The 15,823-nt window shown below is 40.4% G+C and overlaps 1 pseudogene; it reads left to right on the forward strand.

Annotated features, from left to right (window-relative positions):
- LOC129540327 (serine/threonine-protein phosphatase 1 regulatory subunit 10 pseudogene) overlaps positions 1-12,038 on the forward strand; it is a 61,703-nt pseudogene extending 49,665 nt beyond the window's left edge.
- Positions 12,039-15,823: the final 3,785 nt, after the last annotated feature.

A 15,823-nucleotide genomic window follows, 5' to 3' on the forward strand; every position in this document is an offset into this window, starting at 1 on the left:
AAGAATCAGTGTTCCAAGAAAAAGGAAGTAGAAGCTTCCAGTTTTTTAGTCCTGGGCTTGGAAATTGTCAATTTTTGCCATATTTTATTTATTAGCTAGAGAAAGTCAATGCCAAAGAATGCTCAAACTACCGCAAATTTGCGTTCATCTCACAAGCTAGTAAAGTAATGCTCAAAATTCTCCAAACCAGCAATACGTGAACCATGAACTTCCAGGTGCTCAGGCTGGTTTTAGAAAAGGCAGAGGAACCAGAGATCAAATTGCCAACATCCACTGGACCATAGAAAAAGCAAAGGAGTTCCAGAAAAACATCTATTTCTGCTTATTGACTATGCCAAAGCCTTTGACTGTGTGGATCACAGCAAACTGTGGAAAATTCTAAAAGATATGGGAATACCAGACCACCTGACCTGCCTCTTGAGAAATCTGTATGCAGGTCAGGAAGCAACAGTTAGAACTGGACGTGGAACAACAGACTGGTTCCAAGTTGGGAAAGGAGTACGTCAAGGCTGTATATTGTCACCCTGCTTATTTAACTTCCATGAAGAGTACATCATGAGAATACTGGGCTGGATGAAGCACAAGCTGGAATCAAGATTACCAGGAGAAATATCAACAACTACACCACCCTCATGGCAGAAAGTGAAGAAGCCTCTTGATGAAAGTGAAAAAAAAAGAGTGAAAAAGTTGGCTTAAAGCTCAACATTCAGAAAACTAAGATCATAGCATCCTGTCCCATCATTTCATGGCAAAGAGATGGGGAAACAGTGGAAATAGTGGCAGACTTCATTTTTTGGGCTCCCAAATCACTGCAGATGGTGACTGCAGCCATGAAATTAAAAGACGCTTACTCCTTGGAAGGAAAGTTATGACCAACCTAGACAGCATATTAAAAAGCAAAGACATTACTTTGCCAACAACAGTCTGTCTAGTCAAGGCTATGGTTTTTCCATTAGTCATGTATGGATGTGAGAGTTGGACTGTGAAGAAAGTTGAGTGCTGAAGAACTGATGCTTTTGAACTGTGGTGTTGGAGAAGACTCTTGAAAGTTCCTTGGATTGCAAGGAGATCCAACCAGTCCAACCTAAAGGAAATCAGTTCTGAATATTCGTTGGAAGGACTGATGTTGATGCTGAAACTCCAATACTTTGGCCATCTAATGCGAAGAAGTGACTCATCTGAAAAGACCCTGATGCTGGGAAACATTGAAGGCAAGAGGAGAAGGGGATGACAGAGGATGAGATGGCTGGATGGCATCACCGACTCAATGGACATGAGTTTGGGTAAACTCCAGGAGTTGGTGATGGACACGGAGGCCTGGCATGCTTCAGTCCATGGGATCGCAAACAGTTGGACACAACTGAGCAACTGAACTGAACTGACTGAAAGCAGTTACAGAGTCTGCTCAGATACAAAGGGAAAGGATGTGAACATCATCTCAATAGAGGGGTCATCAAATAATTTGTGGCCATATTTAACCTGCCACATAAAGAAAGTTAACTGCAAAACAAAAAGTTGAATCCAGATCTTCTGCCTCCAGATGCATGCGTGAGTCATACACTCATTCATTCATTCATTCATGATTCAGCAAGCATTTCTGAAATGCCCCTGTCTGTTAGATACCATATTAGATGCTGAGACAGGATATAAACATTGAAAAGGTATAAACTCTATTCTAGAATAGCCCATAGTCTAATGAGATCAGTAGATATGTTAACAGATAATGCTAGATGCTATTAGAAAATGAAATTGTCAGTTGCTCAGTCATTTGTCCAACTCTTTGAGACCTCGTGGACTGTAGCCTTCCAAGCTCTTCTATTCATAGAATTCTCCAGGCAAGGATACTGGAGTGGGTTGACATTCTTTTCTCCAGGGAAGAATCTGGGTCTCCTGAATTGCAGGCAGGTTATTTACCATCTTAGCCACCAGGGAAGCCAGATGCTGTTAGAGAGTTATGCCAAATGCTGAGGGAACACTAAAGAGGGAGGAAATATCTACAGTGGGGTAGAGGGAGTATCAGCAGGCCTCCTAGAGAAGTGACTTTAGAGCTGACTTTTTTTTTAAAGTCTTCTTTTTTCTAAGGCCTCCTCAGACAACCATTTTGCCCTTTTGCATTTCTTTTTCTTGGTTATGGTCTTGATCTCTGCCTCCTAGACAATGTCACGAACCTCCATCCATAGTTCTTCAGGCACTCTGTCTATCAGATCTAATCCCTTGAATCTATTTGTCATTTCCACTATATAATCATAATGGATTTGACTTAGGTCATACCTGAATGATCCAGTGGTTTTCCCTACTTTCTTCAATTTAAGACTGAATTTGGCAATAAGGAGTTCATGATCTGAGCCACAGTCAGCTCCCGGTCTTTCTTTTTGCTGACTATATAGAACTTCTCCATCTTTGGCTGCAAAGAATATAATCAGTCTGATTTCAGTACTAACCATCTGGTGATGTCCATGTGTAGAGTCTTCTCTTGTGTTGTTGGAAGAGGGTGTTTGCTATGACCAGTGTGTTCTCTTGGCAAAACTCTGTTAGCCTTTGCCCAGCTTCAGTCTGTATGCAAGGCCAAATTTGCCTGTTACTCCAGGTATCTCTTGACTTCCTATTTTTGCATCCCAGTCCCCTATAATGAAAAGGACATCTTTTTTTTGTGTTAGTTCTAAAAGGTCTTATAGGTCTTCACAGAAACTGTTCAACTTCAGCTTCTTCAGCATTACTGGTTGGGGCATAGACTTGGATTACTGTGATACTGAATGGTTTGCCTTGGAAATGAAGAGATCATTCTGCTGTTTTTGAGACTGCATCCAAGTACTGCATTTAGGACTCTTTTGTTGACTATGATGGCTACTCCATTTCTTCTAAGGGATTCGTGCCCACAGTAGCAGATATAATGGTAATCTGAGTTAAATTCACCCATTGCAGCCCATTTTAGTTCACTGATTTTCTAAAATGTCAATGTTCACTCTTGCCATCTCCTGTTTGACCACTTCCAATTTACCTTGATTGATGGACCTAACATTGCAGGTTCCTACACAGTATTGTTCTTTTTTTTTTTTTTTTTAAATTTAATGTTAGACTTTTATTTTTTAATAGTTGTTTATTTTTGGCTGTGCTGGTCTTCATTGCTGTGTACAGACTTTCTGTAGTTGTGGGAAGCAGGGGTCTTCTCACTGTGGTGACTTGTCTTGTTGCGGGGCACAGGTTCTACGGTGAGTGGGCTTCAGTAGTTGTGGTACATGGGCTCAGCTGCCCTGCGGCATGCAGGATCTTCCCAGGCCAGGGACTGAACCAGTGTCCTTAGCAAGGCGAATTCTTAACCACTTGGGATGGTGCGAAGATCCCCAGATCCTTGGTTTGCGTCGGGTTGCTGCCTGGAGAACCAAACCTCCAGCAGTTTCTCGGTCCCTTCGAAAAAATGTGCAGCTTCCATCACCGTGAGACTAGCGAACAACCAACAACCACAGAAAATCAACTAAATTAAATCTCTTCTCCCGCCGCCGCCGCTGCGGATTGTTCCAGCTGTGTTACTAAAGTTCAGGTTCCTTTTTTTTTTTTTTTTGCTATAATTTTATATTAACTTTTTTTAAAAAAAGGATTAATAAAATTTTCCCGGCTTTGTGTGTGTGGGTGAGCGAAAGTTGAACGTGAGTCTGTTGGAAATAGAGGCAGATACAGCTCAGTCTCTTGTAGTCCGCTGTTTCCCCGTTAGAGAGAGTAGAGCGAGCGCTAGCTAATGTCGCCGGCCATACTGTGGGCACAGTATTGTTCTTTAAAGCATCAGACTTTACTTCCATCACCAATCACATCCACAGCTGGGTGTTGTTTTTGCTTTGGCTCCCTCTCTTCATTCTTTCTGGAATTATTTCTCCACTGATCTCCAGTAGCATATTGGGCACCTACCCATCACGGAATCTGGTCCCATCACTTCATGGCAAATAGATGGGGAGACAATGGAAAGAGTAGCTGACTTTATATTTTGGGGCTCCAAAATCACTACAGATGTTGATTGCAGCCATGAAATTAAAAGACACTTACTCCTTGGAAGGAAAGTTATGACCAACCTAGACAGCATATTAAAAAGCAGAGACATTACTTTGTCAACAAAGGTCTGTCTAGTCAAGGCTATGGTTTTTCCAGTAGTCACGTATGGATGTGAGAGTTGGACTATAAAGAAAGCTGAGCGCCAAAGAATTGATACTTTTGAACTGTGGTATTGGAGAAGATTCTTGAGAGTCTCTTGGACTGCAAGGAGATCCAACCAGTCCATCCTAAAGGAGATCAGTCCTGGGTGTTCACTGGAAGGACTGATGCTGAAGCTGAAACTCCAGTACTTTGGTCATCAGATGCAAAGAGCTGATTCATCTGAAAATGAATCAGACTCTGATACTGGGAAAGATTGAGGGCAGGAGAAGGGGACGACAGAGGATGAGATGGTTAGATGGTATCACCGACTCAATGGACATGGGTTTGGGTAGACTCCAGCAGTTGGGGATGGACAGGGAGGCCTGGTGTGCTGTGGTTCATGGGATCACAAAGAGTCGGACACAACTGAGCGACTGAACTGACCTAAACAGACGTGGGGAGTTCATCTTTCTGTGTCCTCTCTTTTTGCATTTTTATACTGTTCATGGGGTTCTCAAGGCAAGAATATATACCCATTAGAATGCAGAGTTCCAAAGAATAGCAAGGAGAGATGAGAAAGACTTCCTCAGTGATGAATGCAAAGAAATAGAGGAAAACAACAGAAGAAAATTAGAAATACCAAGGGAACATTTCATGTAAAGATGGGCTCAATAAAGGATAGAAATGGTATGGACCTAACAGAAGCAGAAGATATTAAGAAGATGTGGCAAGAATACACAGAAGAACTGTACAAAAAAGAGCTTCATGAGTCAAATAATCACAATGGTGTGATCACTCACCTACAGCCAGACATCCTGGAACGTGAAGTCAAGCGGACCTTAGGAAGCATCACTATGAACAAAGCTAGTGGAGGTGATGGAATTCCAGTTGAGCTATTTGATATCCTAAAAGATGATGCTGTGAAAGTGTTGAACTCCATATGTCAGCAAATTTGGAAAACTCAGCAGTGGCCACAGGACTGGAAAAGATCAGTTTTAATTTCAATCCCAAAGAAAGGCAATGCCAAAGAATGCTCAAACTACCACACAATTGCACTCATTTCACACACTGGTAAAATAATGCTCAAAATTCTCCAAGCCAGGTTTCAGCAATAATATGTGAACTGTGAACTTCCAGATGTTCAAGCTGGTTTTAGAAAAGGCAGAGGAACCAGAGATCAAATTGCCAACTTCCACTGGATCATCGAAAAAGCAAGAGAATTCCAGAAAAACATCTATTTCTGCTTCATTGACTATGCCAAAGCCTTTGACTGTGTGGATCACAATAAACTGTGGAGCATTCTGAAAGAGATGGGAATACCAGACCACCTGACCTGCCTCTTGAGAAATCTGTATGCAGGTCAAGAAGCAACAGTTAGAACTGGACATGGAACAACAGACTTGTTCCCAATCAGGAAAGGAGTTCATCAAGGCTATATTTTGTCACCCTGCTTATTTAACTTCCATGAAGAGTACACCATGTGAAATACCAGACTGGATGAAGTACAAGCTAGAATCAAGATTTCCAGGAGAAATATCAATAACCTCAGAAATGCAGATGACACCACGTTTTTGGCAGAAAGCGAAGAAGAACTAAAGAACCTCTTGAAAGTGAAAGAGGTGAAAAAGTTGGCTTAAAACTCAACATTCAGAAAACTAAGATCATGGCATCCAGTCCCATCACTCCAAGGCAAATAGATGGGGAAACAGTGAAACAGTGGCAGACTTTATTTTGGGGGGCTCCAAAATGACTGCAGATGGTGATTGCAGCCTTGAAATTAAAAGATGCTTGCTTCTTGGAAGAAAAGCTATGATCAAGCTAGACAGCATATTAAAAAGCAAAGACGTTACTTTACTGACAAAGGTCCATCTAGTCAAAGCTATGGTTTTTCCAGTAGTCATGTATACATATGAGAGTTGGACTATAAAGAAGGCTGAGTGCCGAAGAACTGATGCTTTTGAACTGTGATGTTGGTGAAGACTCTTGAGAGTCCCTTGGACTGCAGGGCATCCAACCAGTTCATCCTAAAGGAAATCAGTCTTAAATGTTCATTGGAAGGACTGATGCTGAAACTAAAGCACCAATAATTTGGTCACCTGATGCAAAGAACTGACTCGTTGATAAAGACCCTGATGCTGGGAAATATTGAAGGCAGGAGGAGAAGGGGATGACAGAGGATGAGACAGTTGGATGGCATCCCCAACTAGAGGAACATTAGTTTGAGCAAGTTATGGGAATTGGTGATGGACAGTGAAGCCTGGCTTGCTGCTATCCATGGTATCACAAAGAGTCAGACATGACTGAGTGCCTGAACTGAATTTCTATTTTTATTACTTTGCCCAGGTATTTTATTTTTTAATTAATTTAATTGGAGAATAATTACTTTACAGTATCATGATGGTTGTTGCCATACATCGACATGAATCAGTCACAGGAATGCATGTGTCCCCCTCATCCTAAACCCCCTCCCACCTCCCTCTCTACCCTATCCCTCTGGGTGATCACAGAGCACTGGCTTTGGGTGTCCTGCTTTATGCATCAAACTTGCACTAGTCATCTGTTTTACATATGGTAATGTATATGTTTCAATGGTATTCTCTCAGATCATCCCACCCTCGCCTTCTCCCACTGAGTCCAAAGGTTGTTCTTTACATCTATGTCTCCTTTCCTGTCCTGCATGTAGGATCATTGGTACCATCTTTCTAAATTCCATATATATGCATTAATATACAGTATTTGTCTTTCTCTTTCTGACTTATTTCACTCTGTATAATAGGTTCCAGGTTCATCCACCTCATTAGAACTGACTCAAATGCATTCCTTTTTATTAGAACTGAGTTTTAAAAGCTAAAGAGAATTTCCTAAGAAGACAAGACAGTGAAAGACTTTCTAGGCATGGGCTGAGAAGAAGTGGGGTGAGAGAACATGGAATGTTTGGGAACGTGGGATGTTCGCATGATTGAGGTGGAAAATGTGAGTAGTAGAAACCTGAAACTATTTTAATGTTTTTTCCTGAGGTAGTCAGAAAGGTATAGGGAGAAGGGGATTGGAGACTTCATTTCAACCTAATGTTTTTCCTATTGATTCTAAGAGTTGTGACTCCAAAGCTTTTCTTTGTTTCTATTTGCAACCTTGCCACCCCATTTCTTCATTAAATCACAGCAATAGGATTAGAAGAAGATAAGACTATTTAATATTCTATATTTACATCCAGTAGCATTTAAACTTCTGTCTTCCAACAAGAGTGCAAGTCTGGGTAATGGACTGTGTGTCATAAATGTTATTCATGCCTCTTCATATGATTATCTGAAGATTATGTATTAAGCCCAACCTTAATCCTTACTAGAACAGAGATTGATATGGTTCAACGAAGAGGTTATTTTACTTGGCATCAGGTGCCAACATGCTAAGTCAAAGACCTATTCCAATACCCATCCCCTGCAATGCCTATGTGAAAATTAGATAAAAGTACATCCTCTGGGTAGATACAGCCCTACACTAGGTTTCAGTGGCTTGGAGAGTAGAGCAGGGTCTGAATTTCAACTGCCATTTGTTTCCTGCCTCAGGCACCTTTGCAACATGAACAAAATGTGTGACTCTATGTTCTGGCCCCACCTGGTTATTGGGGATCTATTGTTAAATTCAGAACACAGCCTCTGGACACAGACCAGGGAAGTTAGCTTCTGTCTCCTTCTCCCCACATCTTTTAATTATAACATTTTGTGATTTACTGTTCAAACACTAAGCAAATCTTCCTCCTTCTGTCTTTATTTTTCTGTCTGAAAGCTCCAGAGACTGTTCTTTCCTATATGGAATATAGAGCCCAATTTGTCAGGAATAAGTTTGGCAAGCATAATACTCTATCCATACTTTCATCTGACTCAGGAAAATGATGGGGTTTTTTTAGTTTTTTTTTTTCCAGTGCATAAATCGTTTTGACACACTAATACGAGAAATAAAAAGAAAGAAGGAGAGAAAATGTTGCCAACAGCCCTGTCTCCTAGCATAATAACTGTTTTCATTTCTCCATATGACCTTGGTGACATTGTCTCCAAGTTCCTAAATTCCAAACTCTGTCCTCATATATGTCAGTTTTTCATTGTTTTAATGAAAGAATACATTTCATTTTATTTTCTGTATTTTTTACTGAATAGTATTGGCTCCCCCAAATTTCATGTTTCATTCATGCATATATCCAACAAATTTTACATAGTTCTTATAACTTGCCAGGCTCTATTTTAGATGACAAGGATTCAGTAACGAATATGCCAAAGACTTTGTCCTGTGAATTTAATTCTAGTTAAAGAGACATACAACCAACAATGCATATATAGTAAAATGTCAGGTGCTATAAAGCAGATTAAAGCAAGGCAAAGGAACAGAGAACAATGTTGTAGGGAGTGACCATTTTAGAAAATGCCTCTTGGAGTAGATACACAATTGCTTAATATTGATACCAAATTCAAACAATTAGATCATTGTTTCTGAGATTGCCTATCAGTGAAATACATATTTATTTTTTATTAAAAGTTTCCTTTAGCATAAACCTCCGAAAGAGGACTACTAGCAGTTTTAGCTCCTGGTTTTTCCTCAAGATTATAATCACCACAATTCATATGTCAGAGGGCAAAATGTTAGCAAGAGAGAATTCTAGGAAGATGGCAAAGTAGAAAGCACCAGGATTCTATCTCCTCACCTGGCAACAAGCGCACTAGCAGAATCTGCCTCAGGGAACTTTTTGCAACTCTGGAACCTGTTGAAGACTTGCTGGCCACTTCCAGTGGAAGACTTGCTTCTGATCACAGAGGTGCAGACAAAGAGGCAGGCAGTCGTCACTGTACCTCCCACCCTGTCGCAAGCCCCTACCCATACAGCAAAATTCCAGGGGATTTAAAGGGCTGCCACTCCTATTCTCCCTCTCTTTTTCTCTGACAGAATTGAAGCGAAAAATAGAAGGCTCAGTTCTGGGATTTATTTAGGGGTTTGAAATTTTCTCAAGTCGGCCATGAGGAAAAAAGAAACAAGCCACAGCAACATCTGAACCCTTGAAAAGATCCTGAGAGAGAGGAGGAAGGGAAAACAACAGCCGCCAGCCCAACCACTTGTATCTTCTGCCCCTTCCCACCTATCTCGCCCACCCTACCAGCCCACACTGCCTGGTACTTGAAATCTGTGGCTAAAGGACCATTACCACATAACTTCAAAAATAATTAACCACCCTTCCTTCTGAAACCCACCCAAATTCACTCATTCAGCACTTACTTTTCTGAATCCACTCAGAACTTTTTTTCCATGAGCCCCCTCCCTAAATGGAGTTGGGGAGGGGAGGAATGCATGCTGAGTTGGCCTTAATTTTTTTTAAAGAGACTTTTTGATCCAATGAGGCCCCCCCAAATAATTGAACTTGGGTTCTGATTGGTTGTTTTATATTTTTTGCTCCAAAAGTTTAACCTCCTCCCCACCTGAGCCTGACAAAATCTTGATCATGGGTTTGGGTCCCATAGGCTTCAAAGAGAGTCCTTAAACTTAAAGATGCTGGATAACTTCCTTAACTGAGATGGGGAACTCAAGAGTATGGATGAGATTTCAAAGATATTCAGTCTGATGAAGGAAGCAAGAGAGATGGTGAGTCACCGCACTTATCTGAACATTCTGCTGCAGACTCATTCACCAGAAATATTGGTCAAGTTTATTGATGCTGGTAGTTACAATTTTCTTAAAAATTCACTGACAAAAAACAACCAACAACATTCCCCTCTTGCAGCAAATTCTGCTGACCCTGCAGCATCTCCACTCACTGCAGACCATCTCAAGCAGAACAACACAGCCAAACTGGTGAAGCAACTGAGCAAGTCAAGTAAGAATGAAGAGCTCTGGAAATTTGCCTCAATCCTTATCACCGACTAGATGACCGTCATCCACTCCAAGAGCAGTACACCACCCAGCCTGCTGAGAAAGATAAAAGAAACAGAAAGAAAAGGGAAAGAGTTAAACCACCCCTCCTGAGCAACTGGTGATAGAAGTGAAGGCTGAGACTCAGGCTCAGGAGGCCCCAGAGAAGAAGAGGAAGAAGTCTAAGCCTCATACCCCAGGGCCCAGTCTCATGCCAAGTTCCACTGGACTAGAGCTGGAGACCCCGTCTTTGGTGACTGTGAAGAATACCAATGCAGTGGTGGTTTCTGACAAGTACAACCTTAAACCCGTCCCCCTTAAGTGTCAACACAACACCCAATGCCACCAAAGAGATCTAAGTGAAGATAATCCTGCCACAGCCAATGGAAAGACTGGGCTTTCTGGATGTGCTCAATTCATCTTCTGTTCCAGGCATCAAAATCAAGAAGAAGGTGCTGTCACCCACAGCTGCCAAGTGAAGCCCATTTAAGGGAAAATAAGCACAGAACCAAGCACAGCCGAAACTTCTTCCCCAGAGCCAGTCAGCACCTCCTTCTGAGGTTATGGACATAGAATGTCCAGAGCCCCCAGTTTCCCCTGCTGAAGTCCCAGAGCTCATGGATACCACCTCTTTGGAGCCAGGAACTCTAGATGCAAAGCCAGTTGAGAGTATCAGAGATCCTAGTCAGCTGACTCGGAAAGGCAGGAAGAGGAAAGCTGTGATGTGGCCAGAGGAGGGCAAACTGGGGGAGTATTTCTGTTTTGAACTGGATGAAACTGAATGAGCAAATGTGAGTAAGATCAAGGATTTTGGCAGGTCAGCTAAGTGAGAGATACCATCAGAGCGAACACATGTTTGAGATAGGCTGGCATCTGAGCCACAACACTGTGGAGGAGAAGATGCCCTGGGTGCACACCTGGCCCCTGGTGCTGTTTTTGCCTCTCGATATCCCTGGAAGCAACAGGAGGTACATCCAGGCTGAGGAGGAAAAGGGGATCTTTCAGGAGCTCTTCCTGAATAAGGAAAGTCCTCATGAGCCTGATCCTGAGCCTTAGGAGCTTATTCCCCCAACCCAAACTCATCACTCTAGATGTGGATTGTTCCATGGCTGAGACCCTGGAGCCTAAGGGGCCTGTGGTTCACCTGATGGGAAGGCAGTTTGAAGTTACCTCCTATTATGGCCAATTTTATTGGAAACACAGGTGCTGGGAAGAGTCCCCAGGACCCTAGAGCAGGAGGCATCAATGTGCAGGAGAGCCTCTCCTCCATCATGGGTAGACCTAACAGTTGGCCCTCACAGGAAGGCCAAAGCAACCAGACCATTCAGACAAGATCAAGCAGATGCTGGTGCCACCTGGATTCAGGCCAGGTCCAATAGCCAGTGGTTTCTTACTGGAAGGCCCTGAGGGGCCCAAGGGCATGCAGCACTTCCTCCCTGAACCTGAGAAACCTATGCCAGGTCCCCATGGAGGGCCTGGGTGTCCTGGTAGCCCAGAGGGTCCATGTCCACTGTGTCCCCCACCCTCTTCCAGGGAGGGGGTGGCGATCCCTTCTGGGATGGCCCATGTGACACCATGCAGGGTCACCTGGTGTGGGGGGATCAGCATCAGGTCCTGGACCATACCATAGAGGCCATGGTGGCCAAGGAGGAAATGAACCTTCTCTTCCTCCATTCTGAGGGGCCAGAAAATGTCGTTCTGATGGAGGACTCCCAAATGGAGGATGGGATGCTGGTGGGGGTGTGGTTGGAGATGGTGGGCATCATCTCCACAAAGGCCCTGGTAGTGGCATGGGAGTGAAGGCAGTGGACATTACCCCCACGAAGGCCCTGATGGAGGAATGGATGCTGGTGGTAGACACTGGCCCCATGAAGACTTTGGACATGGGGGACAGACCCCATGGCCATCAGCCTCATGATGTTCCTGGTTATCGAGGGCACAACCATTGAGGGCCACCCCCTCATGAGCACCATAGCCATGATGGCCCTGGCCATGGGAGGAATGTGGGGCCACTGAAGGGATGATGGAGGCCACAGCCATGAAGGAACTGAAAACTTTTCCCCTAAGATCAGGAACAAGGTAAGGTTGGATGCCCACTTTCACCACTTCTATTCAACATAGTACTGGAAGTTGTAGCCAGAGCAAGTAGGCAAGAAAAAGAAATTGAAACATCCAGATTGAAAAGATGAAATAAAAATATCTCTATTTGCAGATGGTATAATCTTATAGAAAATCCTAAAGATTCCACAAAAAAGTCTGATAGAACTAATTAATTAATTCAGCAAAAAAATCAGGATACAAAGTCAACACAAAAGCCAATTGCATTTCTACACACTAAGAATGAGCAATTTGAAAAGGAAATTATAAAAACAATCCTCTTACAATAGCATCAGAAAGAATAAAATACTTAGGAATTAACTTAGGATGTTAAGTGCAATGAAAACTATAAAACATTGCTGAAAGAAATTAAATTTGACATAAATAAATGGAAACGCCTCATATTTACAGAATGGAAGATTTAATAATGTTAAAAAATGACAATATTGCCCAAAACAATTTACAGATTCAATGTGATCCCTACCAAAATACCAACTACATTTTTTTTTCAAAAATATGAAAAAGCATACTAAAATTCACATGGCATCTCAAGGGACCCCATGAAGTCAAAACAATTTTGAAAAGAACAAAACTGGAAGACTCACACTTCTTGATTTCAAAACTTATTACAAAGTTACAGTAATCAAAATAGTGTGGTACTGGCATAAGTACAGACATAAAGATCAATGGAATAGAATATAGAGCCCAGAAATAAACTATAACATAAATGGTCAAGTGAGTTTTGACAAAAGTCTCTAGACCATTCAATGGGGAAAGAACAAGCTTTTCAACAAATGATTCTGGGGAAAATGGACATGCATATGAGATGGCTGGATGGCATCACCGACTCGATGGATATGAGTTTGAGTGAACTCCGGGAGTTGGTGATGGACAGGGAGGCCTGGCGTGCTGTGATTCATGGGGTCGCAAAGAGTCAGACACAACTGAGCGACTGAACTGACTGACTGACTGACTGACTGACTGATGCAAAATAATGGAGTTAGACCTTCAGCTAACATCATATTAAAAAAAAAGTCTTCATGGATCAAGGGCCTAAATGTAAGACCTAAAACAATAAACTCTTAGAAGAAAATAGGACAAAAGCTTCATGACATTGAACTTGGAAATGATTTTCTGTCTATGACACTAGGGCATAAATAACAAAAAAAAATTAGACAAATAATACTTCATGAAAATTTTAAAACTGTATGCATCAAAAGTCACTATAACAGAGTAAAAAGGAAAACAACAGAAGAGGAGAATATATTGGCAAATCATTTATCTTTAAGGTATTAATATACAAAGCATATAGAGAACTTTTAAAGCTCAACAGTAAAAAAGCAACCTGATTCAAAAATAGGCAAAGTACATGAATAGATATTTCTCCTAAGAATATGTACAAATAGCCAAGAAGCACATGAAAAGATGCTCAGCATCACTGATTGTTAGGAAAATGTAAATAAAAACTATAATGAGTTATGACCTCACACTCATTAGGATGGCATCTATCAGAAAAACAAACAACTAATATTGGCAAGGATGTGGAGAAATTGGAACCCTTGTTCATGGTGATAACTGGAGAATTATTGTTTAGTAGGTATAAGGTTTCAGTTTTACAGGATAAAAAGAGGTATGGGAATGGATTGTGGTGTTTAAAACCACTGAACTACACATGAAAAAAATGGTTAAGATGGTAAATTTTATGTTATAAGTATTTTAGCACAATTTTTAAAAATTGAAAAAGAATGTTATCAGAAGTTTAGATATGTTCTGTTTGCAGTTTCCCAGCGTGTCATAACATTTCTCTCTACTATTATTTCATCCATGTTCTCCTGTCTGCCTGAGTCCTTGGTCATCAGTCCTCCCCAGCTTCCCCTAGTCATTCTATAAAACTCAAGTATCAGGAAGATTTTTTTAACACCCCTATACCAGCATTTCTCAAACTTTAATGGGCATCTAAATCATCAAAGGATCATGAAAATGTACATTTTTATTTATTCAGTCTTGTGTGGGTCCTGAAACTTTGCATTTCTTTTTTCCTTTTTTTTTTTTTGAGTTGGCATTTTTAAGAAGCTCCCAAGTGAGTTAGGCAGTGCAATCCATGGAACACACTTGAGTGGGGAAGATTTAGAATAGCAGTTCTCAAACTTTTAATCTTAGGACCACTGTATGCTTTTTAAAATTATTAAGGACCTCATTGAGCTTTTGTTTATATAAATTATATCTAGCATGTCTGTCACGCTAGAAAATAAAACTGAGAAATATAAAAAATATATTTAATCCCTTTAAATCACAATATTAATTCCATTACATGTTAATATAAATAACATGTTTTTATGAAAAATAATATTTCCAAGAAAAATCTTCTATATTTTTGCAATATCTCTTTAATATTTGGCTCCACTTTGTTAGAAATGAAGGCATCTAGCAGAAAATTTGTCAGCACATATTTGAATTCAACAACACCATCAATCAAATGGGTGTACTGGGTATATATAGATTACTTTAGCCAATAATCAGCAGAATATACATTCTATTCACGTTCACATGAAACATTCACCAAGATAAACCACATTCTGGGCTAGAAAACACCTCAACAAACTTTAAAAGAAATCATACAATATTTGCTCTCAAACCACAGTGGAATTAAACTAGAAACCAGTAACAGAAAATCCCTAAAAACTTTTTGATTAAACAACACACTCCTAAATAATCTCAAGAGAAATTAAACAATATTTTTAAATAAATGAAAATGAAAACCAAACTTATCAAAATTTGTGGGATTCATCAAAAGCACTATTTCAAAGGAAATTCAGAGCACTGAATGCATCTATTAGGAAAGTAAAAAGATCTAAAATCAGTCACCTAAATTTCCACATTAGGAAACTAGAAAAAGAAGAGAAAATTAAATCCAAAGTTAATAAAGAAAAGAAATAATAAAAATAAGAGCAGAAATCAATGAAATTGAAAACAGGAAATCAATAAAGAAAATCAGTGAAATCAAAACTGTTTCTTTGAAAAAAACCCAATAAAATCAATAAACCTCTAGACCAGGTTAACAAAGAAAAAAAGCGAAGGCACAAATTATTAACATAAGAAATGAAAGAAGGGACATCACTACAGATCTCATTGACATTAACAGATTAATAAAATAATAATATGAATAACTCTATGCCCACATATTTTATAACCTGGATGAAATGAACCAATTCCTTGAAAAAAGCAATCTGCCAAAACTCAGACAAAAAGAAATAGACAATATGAATAGCTCTATATCTAAAGAAATTTAATTAATAATTAATAACCTTTCAAAACAGAAAGCACTAGGCTCAGATGGGTTTACTGTTGAATTCTTATAAACATTTAAGAAAGAAATTATGCCAGTTCTCTCAGTCTTTTTCAGAAGAGCAGCAGGAATTGATGCTAACTCATCCTATGAGGCCAGCCTTACTCTCATTCCCGAGACCAGAAAAAGACATTATCAAAACAAAAAACAAAAAAACCTGACCAATAGCTCTCATGAACATAGATGCAAAAACTCCTCAACGAAATATTAGTAAACAGAATCTAACAATGCATAAAAAAGAATTATATATGCGATATGCAAGGCTAATTCAACAGTTGAAAATCAATTAATGTGGACTTCCCTGGTGGTATAGTGGATAAGAATCTGCCTGCCCATTCAGGGGGCATGGATTCAATTCCTGGTCCA

The sequence above is a fragment of the Moschus berezovskii genome, chromosome 4 (genome assembly GCF_049115385.1).
Source record: "Moschus berezovskii isolate FMDL1 chromosome 4, NW_MosBer_1.0, whole genome shotgun sequence".
Lineage (NCBI taxonomy): Eukaryota > Metazoa > Chordata > Mammalia > Artiodactyla > Moschidae > Moschus > Moschus berezovskii.